This window comes from Tamandua tetradactyla, chromosome 16 (genome assembly GCF_023851605.1).
Source record: "Tamandua tetradactyla isolate mTamTet1 chromosome 16, mTamTet1.pri, whole genome shotgun sequence".
Lineage (NCBI taxonomy): Eukaryota > Metazoa > Chordata > Mammalia > Pilosa > Myrmecophagidae > Tamandua > Tamandua tetradactyla.
The window spans coordinates 69,829,487-69,841,385 of record NC_135342.1 but is presented as its reverse complement, the minus strand read 5'-3'; positions in this window follow the sequence as shown (position 1 = coordinate 69,841,385).

The following is an 11,899-nucleotide window of genomic DNA, read 5'->3' as shown; positions in this document are numbered from 1 at the left end:
GTGTGAAACTCCCTAGTTTCTTTAGTGTGGAAAAAGGTATTTCATGACCACAATCTGGGTGCTGGGGACGCTCATGGCTATTGTACCAGCCGCTGTTTGTGGGGCTCTGCAGTGAATGGAGTGAGGAAATATTTCAAAATAAAACATGTTTTAGAGAAAAGACCTCATGAATTCATACTGATATCTCCAGGAAAAATTCAGGCCTGAAGGGTTTTTACTCACTGCAAATATAGTAGTGTATCTGTGTCTTTTCTTCTATGCCAGAAGCCTCATTCCCAAGGATGCAGGGACTGAGCTCATAAGAACCACCTGTGGGTACTTGCTTGTTCTGTTCCGCTTTACACACAACAGGTGCAGGATCACAAAAGACTGTCATTACCAATACAATTACTGAAAACAGCGAAGCTTTTCCTTCATCTGTGCTCTCCCCTCTTCAAAACAGTGGTTCCATAGCTGCACTGTCAGAGCTTCAGTCACCAGCCGCCATGCTCTCCCACCGCTGGACTCACCGAGTCTCCATTCCACAAGCAATGCCACGCGTGAGGCCCGGCCCCGTCCCGGGCTGACGTCTCTGCAGGCATTTCAGCTTCTGAAGCTCAAGCTCCGGTTGGTCTCTAAGGTAGGGTCCATGAGAACATGCTCCCCGAGATCGCACATGCTGACAGCATTTTGTGCCGTTTATACTTGAAACTCAGTTTGGAGACTTCTAGTGTTTCCCCATTTAGAATGATGCCTACGACAGAGATTTTTGTTTTAAATAGGTACCTTGTCAGGTTAAGGAAATTCTTTTCTATTCTTAATAAGAGTTTTTATAATCGTTTTTACACGGAATTTTTCAAATTCTTTGTCCATATGTTAATAATATAGTTACTATTAAACTATGCTTGCATGATGAACTTCTTTAAATACTGCCAAATTCTATTTTCTAATAGAAACTGAGTGAAATGGCTACATATTTTTATTTTTGTAATGTCGTTTCTGTTTTGGTATCAGGGTTTTTATGGCTTTACAGAATAACTTAGATAACAATCTTTTTTTTTTTTTTTAATCTCTGAAAGACTTCATACGAGAGTGAGATGACCTGTTCTAGAAAGTCTGTAGTTCTTGCCTGGAAAACCCCACCTGGCCTCCCGGGAGGCTGACTGCACCGTATCAGCGCCGCCTGGCGGCCAATATGAGAGCGGCCTGGTTGGGCCTCACCCCTTTAACCTCCTTTAGCCCAGCACTGTCCAAAAACATAATGTAAGCCAAAAATGTAATTTTAAATTATATACTAGTCTTACTAAAAATGTGAAAAGAAAAAAAATTAATTTTAATAATATATCTTAGCCCACTATAAACAAAATATTTCCATTTCCACATGTAATCAACATTTTAAAATTTATGATATATCTTACATTATTTCTCATACTAAGTTGTTTTGCATTTACAGCACATCTCAATTCACATGCCAAGTACTCATCAAAAATACTTGCTCTCGAAAAAAGACGGCTGGCGCCCACACCACGCACAGCCCCCGGACCAACTGAGAGAATTGGATCGGAAACCCCCAGGCCGCGGAGAACGGTGACGGGTGGGGGAGGCCCCTTCCAAACCCGTGACTCCCGGGGAACGTGCACTCTCTCGGGTGGGCCGCTGCCGCTGGCGCCCTCCCGCCACGCTTGTTGCCCAGGGCCGACTAGGAAATTCGGACGGGCTCTTTCCCGGGCTGCGGCGACCAGCAACCCTCCCTGCGTTCGGACCGAGGGCCGGCTCAAGCCGCTTCGGCTAGCGAACCCCCAGGACTGCGAGAGTTTTCCAAAGTTTAAGGTCCCACAGCACCTTTTACTGGTGGGACCCGCAGACAAACGTGTGCCACGAGCGCCACCTACTGGGCAGGATAAGAAAAACAGAACCCAGAGATTTCACAGAAAAATATTACAACCTTGCTGGGTCCAACACCAAGAAAAATCTGAATAAATGCCCAGACGCCAGCAGCAGAAGATAACTGTCCACGCTCAAAAGATTGAGAATATGGCTCAGTCAAAGGAACAAACCAATAGCTCAAATGAGACACAAGAGCTGAGACAACTAATCCTGAATATACGAACAGAAATGGAAAACCTCTTCAAAAATGAAATCGATAAATTGAGGGAGGACATGAAGAGGACATGGGCTGAACATAAAGAAGAAATAGAAAAACTGAAAAAACAAATCGCAGAACTTATGGAAGTGAAGGATAAAGTAGCAAACATAGAAAAAATAATGGATAGTTACAATGATAGATTTAAAGAGACAGAAGATAGAATTAGTGATTTGGAGGATGGAACATCTGAATTCCAAAAAGAAACAGAAACTATAGGGAAAAGAATGGAGAAATTTGAACAGGGTATCAGGGAACTCAAGGACAATATGAACCGCACAAATATACGTGTTGTGGGTGTCCCAGAAGGAGAAGAGAAGGGAAAAGGAGGAGAAAAACTAATGGAAGAAATTTTCACTGAAAATTTCCCAACTCTTATGAAAGACCTAAAATTACAGATCCAAGAAGTGCAGCGCACCCCAAAGAGATTAGACCCAAATAGGCGTTCTCCAAGACACTTACTAGTTAGAATGTCAGAGGTCAAAGAGAAAGAGAAGATCTTGAAAGCAGCAAGAGAAAAACAATCCATTACATACAAGGGAAACCCAATAAGACTTTGTGTAGATTTCTCAGCAGAAACCATGGAAGCTAGAAGACAGTGGGATGATATATTTAAATTACTAAAAGAGAAAAACTGCCAACCAAGACTCCTATATCCAGCAAAATTATCCTTCAAAAATGAGGGAGAAATTAAAACATTCTCAGACAAAAAGTCACTGAAAGAATTTGTGACCAAGAGACCAGCTCTGCAAGAAATACTAAAGGGAGCACTAGAGTCAGATACAAAAAGACAGAAGAGAGAGATATGGAAAAGAGTGTAGAAAGAAGGAAAATCAGATATGATATATATAATACAAAAGGCAAAATGTTAGAGGAAAATATTATCCAAACAGTAATAACACTAAATGTCAATGGACTGAATTCCCCAATCAAAAGACATAGATTGGCAGAATGGATTAAAAAACAGGATCCTTCGATATGCTGTCTACAGGAAACACATCTTAGACCCAAAGATAAATATAGGTTGAAAGTGAAAGGTTGGGAAAAGATATTTCATGCAAATAACAACCAGAAAAGAGCAGGAGTGGCTATACTAATATCCAACAAATTAGACTTCAAATGTAAAACAGTTAAAAGAGACAAAGAAGGACACTATATACTAATAAAAGGAACAATTAAACAAGAAGACATAACAATCATAAATATTTACGCACCGAATCAGAATGCCCCAAAATACGTGAGGAATATACTGCAAACACTGAAAAGGGAAATAGACTCATATACCATAATAGTTGGAGACTTCAACTCACCACTCTCATCAAGGGACAGAACATCTAGACAGAGGATCAACAAAGAAATAGAGAATCTGAATATTACTATAAATGAACTAGACTTAATAGACATTTATAGGACATTACATCCCACAACAGCAGGATACACCTTTTTCTCAAGTGCTCATGGATCATTCTCAAAGATAGACCATATGCTGGGCCACAAAGCAAGTCTCAACAAATTTAAAAAGATTGAAATCTTACACAACACTTTCTCGGACCATAAAGGAATGATGTTGGAAATCAATAATAGGCAGAGTGCCAGAAAATTCACAAATACGTGGAGGCTCAACAACACACTCCTAAACAACGACTGGGTCAAAGAAGAAATTGCAAGAGAAATTAGCAAATACCTCGAGGCGAATGAAAATGAAAACACAACATATCAAAACTTATGGGACGCAGCAAAGGCAGTGCTAAGAGGGAAATTTATTGCTCTAAATGCCTATATCAGAAAAGAAGAAAAGGCAAAAATTCAGGAATTAACTATCCATTTGGAAGAACTGGAGAAAGAACAGCAAGCTAACCCCAAAGCAAGCAAAAGGAAAGAAATAACAAAGATTAGAGCACAAATAAATGAAATTGAAAACATGAAAACAATAGAGAAAATCAATAAGGCCAGAAGTTGGTTCTATGAGAAAATCAATAAGATTGATGGGCCCTTAGCAAGATTGACAAAAAGAAGAAGAGAGAGGATGCAAATAAATAAGATCAGAAATGGAAGAGGAGACATAACTACTGACCTCACAGAAATAAAGGAGGTAATAACAGGATACTATGAACAACTTTACGCTAATAAATACAACAATTTAGAGGAAATGGACGGGTTCCTGGAAAGACATGAACAACCAACTTTGACTCAAGAAGACATAGATGACCTCAACAAACCAATCACAAGTAAAGAAATTGAATTAGTCATTCAAAAGCTTCCTAAAAAGAAAAGTCCAGGACCAGATGGCTTCACATGTGAATTCTACCAAACGTTCCAGAAAGAATTAGTACCAATTCTCTTCAAACTCTTCAAAAAAATCGAAGTGGAGGGAAAACTACCTAATTCATTCTATGAAGCCAACATCACCCTCATACCAAAACCAGGCAAAGATATTACAAAAAAAGAAAACTACAGACCAATCTCTCTAATGAATACAGATGCAAAAATCCTCAATAAAATTCTAGCAAATCGTATCCAACAACACATTAAAAGAATTATACATCATGAGCAAGTAGGATTCATCCCAGGTATGCAAGGATGGTTCAACATAAGAAAATCAATTAATGTAATACACCATATCAACAAATCAAAGCAGAAAAATCACATGATCATCTCAATTGATGCAGAGAAGGCATTCGACAAGATTCAACATCCTTTCCTGTTGAAAACACTTCAAAAGATAGGAATACAAGGGAACTTCCTTAAAATGATAGAGGGAATATATGAAAAACCCACAGCTAATATCATCCTCAATGGGGAAAAATTGAAAACTTTCCCCCTAAGATCAGGAACAAGACAAGGATGTCCACTATCACCACTATTATTCAACATTGTGTTGGAGGTTCTAGCCAGAGCAATTAGACAAGAAAAAGAAATACAAGGCATCAAAATTGGAAAGGAAGAAGTAAAACTATCACTGTTTGCAGATGATATGATACTATATGTCGAAAACCCGGAAAAATCCACAACAAAACTACTAGAGCTAATAAATGAGTACAGCAAAGTAGCAGGTTACAAGATCAACATTCAAAAATCTGTAGCATTTCTATACACTAGCAATGAACAAGCTGAGGGGGAAATCAAGAAACGAATCCCATTTACAATTGCAACTAAAAGAATAAAATACCTAGGAATAAATTTAACCAAAGAGACAAAAAACCTATATAAAGAAAACTACAAAAAACTGCTAAAAGAAATCACAGAAGACCTAAATAGATGGAAGGGCATACCGTGTTCATGGATTGGAAGACTAAATATAGTTAAGATGTCAATCCTACCTAAATTGATTTACAGATTCAATGCAATACCAATCAAAATCCCAACAACTTATTTTTCAGAAATAGAAAAACCAATAAGCAAATTTATCTGGAAGGGCAGGGTGCCCCGAATTGCTAAAAACATCTTGAGGAAAAAAAACGAAGCTGGAGGTCTCGCGCTGCCTGACTTTAAGGCATATTATGAAGCCACAGTGGTCAAAACAGCATGGTATTGGCATAAAGATAGATATATCGACCAATGGAATCGAATAGAGTGCTCAGATATAGACCCTCTCATCTATGGACATTTGATCTTTGATAAGGCAGTCAAGCCAACTCACCTGGGACAGAGCAGTCTCTTCAATAAATGGTGCCTAGAGAACTGGATATCCATATGCAAAAGAATGAAAGAAGACCCATCTCTCACACCCTATACAAAAGTTAACTCAAAATGGATCAAAGATCTAAACATTAGGTCTAAGACCATAAAACAGTTAGAGGAAAATGTTGGGAGATATCTTATGGATCTTACAACTGGAGGTGGTTTTATGGACCTTAAACCTAAAGCAAGAGCACTGAAGAAGGAAATAAATAAATGGGAACTCCTCAAAATTAAACACTTTTGTGCATCAAAGAACTTCATCAAGAAAGTAGAAAGACAGCCTTCACAATGGGAGACAATATTTGGAAATGATATATCAGATAAAGGTCTAGTATCCAGAATTTATAAAGAGATTGTTCATCTCAACAACAAAAAGACAGCCAACCCAATTACAAAATGGGAAAAAGACTTGAACAGACACCTCTCAGAAGAGGAAATACGGATGGCCAAGAGGCACATGAAGAGATGCTCAATGTCCTGGCCATTAGAGAAATGCAAATCAAAACCACAATGAGATATCATCTCACACCCACCAGAATGGCCATTATCAACAAAACAGAAAATGACAAGTGCTGGAGAGGATGCGGAGAAACAGGCACACTTATCCACTGTTGGTGGGAATGTCAAATGGTGCAACCACTGTGGAAGGCAGTTTGGCGGTTCCTCAAAAAGCTGAATATAGAATTGCCATACGACCCAGCAATACCATTGCTAGGTATCTACTCAAAGGACTTAAGGGCAAAGACACAAACGGACATTTGCACACCAATGTTTATAGCAGCATTATTTACAATTGCAAAGAGATGGAAACAGCCAAAATCTCCATCAACAGAAGAGTGGCTAAACAAACTGTGGTATATACATACGATGGAATATTATGCAGCTTTAAGACAAGATAAACTTATGAACCATGTAATAACATGGATGGACCTAGAGAATATTATGCTGAGTGAATCCAGCCAAAAACTAAAGGACAAATACTGTATGGTCCCACTGATGTGAACGGACATTCGAGAATAAACTTGAAATATGTCATTGGTAACAGAGTTCAGCAGGAGTTAGAAACAGGGTAAGACAATGGGTAATTGAAGCTGAAGGGATACAGACTTTGCAACAGGACTAGATACAAAAACTCAAAAATGGACAGCACAATAATACCTAATTGTAAAGTAATCATGTTAAAACACTGAATGAAGCTGCATCTGAGCTATAGGTTTTTGTTTTGTTTTGTTTTGTTTTGTTTTGATTTTACTATTATTACTTTTATTTTTTTCTCTATATTAACATTCTATATCTTTTTCGGTTATGTTGCTAGTTCTTCTAAACCAATGCAAATGTACTAAGAAATGATGATCATGCATCTATGTGATGATGTTAAGAATTAATGATTGCATGTGTAGAATGGTATGATCTCTAAATGTTGGGTTAATTTCTTTTTTTCCGTTAATTAAAAAAAAAAAAGAGAGAGAAGGGATAATTGGAGATGAAGGGATACAGACTGTACAACGGGACTGGATATAAAAACTCAGAAATGGACAGCACAATACTACCCAATTGTAATGCAATTATGTTAAAACACTGAATGAAGCTGCATGTGAGGTATAGGTTTTTTGTTTTTGTTTTTTTTTGTTTTTTTTTCTATTATTGTTTTAATTCTTATTCTGTTGTCTTTTTATTTCTTTTTCTAAATCGATGCAAATGTACTAAGAAATGATGAATATGCAACTATGTGATGTTATTAAGAATTACTGGGCGGGCCGCGGTGGCTCAGCGGGCAAGAGTGCTTGCCTGCCGTGCCGGAGGACCCCGGTTCGATTCCCGGCCCCAGCCCATGTAAAAAACAAACAAACAAACAAAATATAATAAAACAAGAAAATGTTTAAAGATGTTTCCCTTCCTTCCTTCCATCCTTCCTTCCTTCTCTGTCTTTCCTTCCCTTCCTCCCTCTCTCTTTAAAAAAAAAAAAAAAAAAAAGAATTACTGATTGTACATGTAGATTGGAATGATTTCTAATTGTTTTGTTAATTCTTTTTTTAATTAATAAAAAAAAATGTATCCAAATTGGAAAAAAAAAAAAAAAAAACTTGCTCTCTATCTAAACTACATAGACTTTAGAGCTAAAGAAGCTGATTCATATGCCCATGGTTTTCTAAATATACATCACAGTCTCCACCTTCTCAGTTCAAGCTCTGCTCAGACCTGTGCTCAGTGCTGTCCTCTCACCGAGCCCCCCTCCACTTCCCCAAGACAGATCATCCTATCCGGACCCCACACCTCCTGTCTATCCCTTTTTCACCTTCAGTAATGGCCTCCTCACTCAAGAGATGCACGCCTCTGATAACTCCATCTTCTTATGTTTGTCATCAACTGGACTGAGGGAAAGTGCCAATAACAGCCCTACCCAAGACAAGCTGCACAATTCCTCTAATTGTTTTTTCAGGGATTCCAGAGTTTTGAGGTGGAGATGGGTAACTCTCAGGAGTCTGCCTGGGCAGAGAGGCAGGAGGATGGGGTAAACACCAAAAGACATTAGGTATCGCTAGGAAAGCAGAAGGAATTCAAATGAATTTGGATCCTTGCACGTGATGATTTTTCATAGGCTACATCTATGAATACACACATCTGCCTCCATACAAACAGAAATTGCCAACAGTCAGTAATAGAAGATATTACTTGGCTTGATGAAAGCAAATGAAACTATGAACTGGCAGAAATTCCTCTCGTAGCATAAGTCCCCACTTTTGCTTCCAGGCTAACCTACGCAAATTGTCTTCCCAGTTAGCATCAAGCTCATTTACTTTTTTTTTTTTTTTTTTTTTTTTTTTTTAAAGGAAAGACAGAGAGAAGGAAGGAAGGATAGAAGGAAGGAAGGAAGGAAGAAAGGGAAACATTTTTAAACATTTTCTTGTTTTATTGTATTTTGTTTCTTTGTTTTTTGTTACATGGGCTGGGGCCGGGAATCGAACCGAGGTCCTCCGGCATAGCAGGCAAGCACTTTGCCCGCTGAGCCACCGCGGCCCGCCCTCATTTACTTTTTAAGAAACAAATCAGATCACGCTATTTGCGATAGACTGAAATTCGTACCTCAACAAAAAGCAGGTTCTTAATAGTAATCTGGGTTCCTGTGGGTGTGAATTTATTTGTAATTAGGACCGTTTGAAGATATCATTAATCAAGGGGTGGCCAACTGAATCAGGGTTGGTGTTTATCCACATTACTGGAAGCCTTATAAAAACAAGGTCCAGGGAAGTGGGATGAGCCAGAAACTGTGAGTCGGAGGAACCCAGAAGAGCAGACACAGGGAGCAAAAGATGGCCAGGTGAAGGCAGGCAGGTGCCAGCCAGCAGGAGAACACCACAGACTTCAGGGAGAAGGCACGGTCTTGCTGATGCCCTGATTTTGGACATCTAGGCTCCACAACTGCGAGACAATAAATTCCTGTGGTTACACCAGCCAATTGGTGCTATTTGTTATAGCAGCCTGGCAAACCAGGAGACCTTCCCTATTTAACCCCTCAGCATGGGTTTTCTCCCAGGGATAGGCCCCGCCCTTAGCTAGCCCTCCACATCGCAGAGCCCTGTCCCGCGCGCAGACTTCCCGCCTGCTGCTGGGATGCCCGTGCTCCTCGCACACGTGCGCCCGCACACCTGCTGCCTCTGCTGGCCATGCCCTCGGCTGTCCCCCTACTGAGCTGATAGAAAGCCCTTTATGGCCACCCCGGGCGTGGCCCTGTGCTAGCCCCTATTGGCTGCCTGTGTTCATTTTTAACACTAAGTTTGAAATGAAACTTTGTGTCATCAACTGTTGAATGTATAGTCACATGTGCCAAGATGTAAACGCCCTGGGGGCAGGAGCAAGGCCTTATTCACCACAGCATCCCCAGCAGCCCACAATGTCTGCTCTAAGCACAACATGTCTTTTGGAATGAATGAGTGAATGAACGAATGTCCCCGCATCCACTTCTATGACCCGGGAAAGAGCATGGTCAGGACCTACCTCATGGGGTGTGCTCCCATTATTCTCTAACAACTTAAATTCTTGAGTTTAAGCACCTCTGGGTTCTCTGGGTGTTCTCCAGGCACACAGTCTAAATCACACACTACAGGACGGCTATGACAGAGCTGGAAAACAGCAGACAGCCACTTTCTAGAGTAATTAAGTGAGTCTGCATTATGTCCTACAATGTTAACTGTTATTCAACTTGTGTCCTTTTTAATGGATTATGCTGTTGTTTTAGTATAAATGAGTGTTAATTTAGGGACTAAGGAATGCATAAAAATGTCTTCTTGGAATTAATGGTAATTATATTTTTGACCTATGTGAGGCTCTTCAGATACAAATTATCCTGGAGAGGCAGATAAAAGAATGAAGATGAAAAGCACACAGAGTACAGCAGGGCACAAAGTAATTTATCTTTCTTTAAACATGTTTAACATCAGATATTTCTAGAAATAACATGATGTATATATATATCATGTTATATATATATGATGTTTTAAAACAGGGATAATGGAGTACATTGATTTGTACTGATCTTATTTTTTAAATACTTGGAAAATATCCTGAAAATGTAGAGGTCACATTATACTGCTGCTCTATTTAAAACTGTATCAAACTGGAAGTAATTACAACATATCAAATGATACGAAGTTCTCCGCTCCAGAAGTAATCCCTGTTACAGCCTGGTACAGACTTTTCCTGGCTACATCTATGAATACAAACACACATCTGCCTCTATACAAACAGAAACACACTTGTGCTGGTTTGAAAGGATTACGTACCTTAGAAAAGCCATGTTTTAATCCCGATCCATCCTGGGGAGGCAGCCCTTTGTTTTAATCGCTGTCCAACACTGTAGGTTGGAAACTTGATTAGATTATCTCCACAGAGATGTGGTGCGCCCAACTGTGGGTATTAACCTTTGATTAGAGGGAGATGTGACTCCACCCATTTCACGTGGGTCTTATTTACTGGAATGCTTAGAGAAAACATTTTGGAGAAAGCTTCAGAGCCACAAGATCCAAGAGCGCCCACGCAGCCAGAGACCCTTGGAGATGAAGGAAAATGCATTTGGGGGAGCTTCATGAAACAAAAAGCTTGGAGAGAAAGTTAGAAGATGTCACCATGTTTGCCATGTGCCTTTACAGTTGAGAGAGAAACCTGGAACATCACTGGCCTTCTTGAACCAAGGTATCTTTCCCCGGATGCATTAGATTGGACATTTCTATAGACTTGCTTAATATGGACAATTTCACGGCCTTAGAACTGTAAGTTTGCAATTAATAATTCCCCATTTTAAAAGCCTTTCTGTTTCTGGTATATTGCATTCTGGCAAGTTAGCAAACTAGAACAATACTATACATATCACTCTGCCAAGTTCTTCTGTATTATTTAAAAATTTTAGACACAGAAAGTGGAAAGTGTGAGTGAACACCCATCCACCCTCATCTCGACTCACCAACTGATACTTTGTCACGTTCTCATTATCTTACACATCCGCACGTTCTGCAACTTCCTCCACCTCCCCTAATTAGTGAAGTTGCAAGGTTATGGAATAATCACGCAGAAAATAGTTCCCATAAACTCTCTCCCTATTATTATTACTTTACATTAGCGTAGTGCCTCTGGTAAATTTGTGTCAGAGTGATTTTTTTCAGGTCAATACAACTAGTCTGACTTCACTTTGACCAGCTCTATGGTACTCCATCACATGGGTTGAATTGTTTTAATGGCCTCTTGGTAAGGATCAAGAGGGAGCCCCAAGTGCTAGGGGTGAGCTCCACACCTCTGGCTTCCACACTCCCATCAGCAAGCAAGGAGGGGCCCCAGAGCTCAAGAATGCTTCTGGCAAGACTCCCTCCCTCCCAGTGCTTCCAGCCCAGACACTGGCAGGCTTAATCTCATTACTACCTTTATCCTTTTTTATTCAATCACAGTAAGAGGCCCAACTTTCCCAGGTGACTCCCTGACTAACCATCCTAAATTTATCCTGGCTCTGTATATCCTCCTCTGGCTCCATCTCTCATTCCTCCCCAAGTTGTAAAAACCTTCCACTGAAGCCATGGGGACTCACCATCAAGTTATCAGCAAAATTCC